Source organism: Mobula birostris, unplaced genomic scaffold (assembly GCF_030028105.1).
Source record: "Mobula birostris isolate sMobBir1 unplaced genomic scaffold, sMobBir1.hap1 scaffold_939, whole genome shotgun sequence".
NCBI lineage: Eukaryota > Metazoa > Chordata > Chondrichthyes > Myliobatiformes > Myliobatidae > Mobula > Mobula birostris.
In genome coordinates this window covers 7,501-9,013 of record NW_027278656.1, presented here as the reverse complement: position 1 = coordinate 9,013, position 1,513 = coordinate 7,501, and positions in this window count along the sequence as shown.

The following is a 1,513-nucleotide window of genomic DNA, read 5'->3' as shown; positions in this document are numbered from 1 at the left end:
TAACCATTTGCCCGGTGGCAATTCGTTAACCAAGTCCGCTCCGGAAGTCTGGATGGGGGTCGGATTTGCCGGCCGAGGCCGACCCGGAGTTCCAGAGGCTCGGCCGCCGGGGTCAGATTCGGCCGCCCCTTTGACACATGCAATTTCTGTACGGGGGCATTGGCGGGGTTCCTGCAGATATATAGGGAGGCCGTTTTCACGAGTTGTTGAAGTATTCGGTAGATGGCACCGGCCTCCCCAATTGGTTAACCCGGGCCACGCGGCAGCTTTTCCGCACGATTCCGAAGATTGCCGGTATGGATTTTCGGACAAATACCCAATCGCGGAAGTCTGTCAGCGGGACCTATTCGCAGGCCCATGCCGGCCGAGGGGCGGCATTTTCCGTATGACTACCGGTGCTCCGGCCGCCGAATGGAAACCTTGCCCGAATGAATTTCTGACAAAGTCCCGAGGCGGGAGCCAGTAAGGGGACGTATTCGGCGGGCCGTGCCGGCCGAGCGGCGGCATTTTCGGAGGGACAACCGCAGGTCCCGCCGTCGATCCGAGACCTTGGCTGAAGAGTCGAAAGTAATCTAAGTCCCGACTCGGAAGTCAGAATGAAGGCGACTTCGGGGCCCTCCTGCCGACCGAGGCGGCCGATCGACGGCGGCACTACCGGAGGGCCGCCCGCCGAGCCAGCCGCGTGCCCTCGGCGCCACGCCGGTTAACCAATTGCCGTCGGAAGCCTGTGAAGGTCGGATCTGCCCCGTCGGGCGGGCCCGAGGTGCCCCGCGACCGGCATGAGCTCCGGGCGTCGTGCCGCCGGTTTGACACATGTCATTGTTGCACGGTCTGTCGCGGCTCTGGTTAACGAGTTAGGCCCGGAAGTCACTATGGGGGTCGGATTTGCCCCGCCTGGCGGGGCCAGAGTGCGACCTTCCCGGTAGGACTTCCGGGAGGCATCCCGCCGACTTGACACATGCAATTTCTGTACGGGGGGATTGGCGGGGTTCCCGGAGATTTACGGGAACACGTTTTCCAGACACACTTAGCAGGGTGACTAGTGGTACGGTTGACACAGTGCAGAGTTCTAAGTGAGCCTTACTCAATTGTGACTCAGTAAGCGGGAGGCCGGGCGAGCTCCGACTTACAATGATAAAAGCTTTTTTTCGCTATTTCCGAAAAAAATGACAAAGTCCAAGAACGCAGCGGGGGCTGCGGACAGACAGAGTCTGAGCGCGGACCGCGGGCGGCGGCCGGCAGACCGACGGTGGCAAAAGCTTTATATCGATCCGAAAAGCAAAGAGGCATTGTGTGTACCAAGACGGAGAAGGGACAAGCCTGCCGCTGGTGCCCTCGCGAGTGTCGTCTGCGTTAGACCTCTGTTCCCCGATCGATCCGGCTTGGTCGGTCCTACCTTTGGGAGAGGCCGAGTGGAAGCGACGGTCTCGACACGTGCGCCGAACTTCCGTGCTCGGCTCGTTACCATCTCCGGAGGTGGGCAGGTGGGTCTGCCGCGGGGCGGCCCGATTGC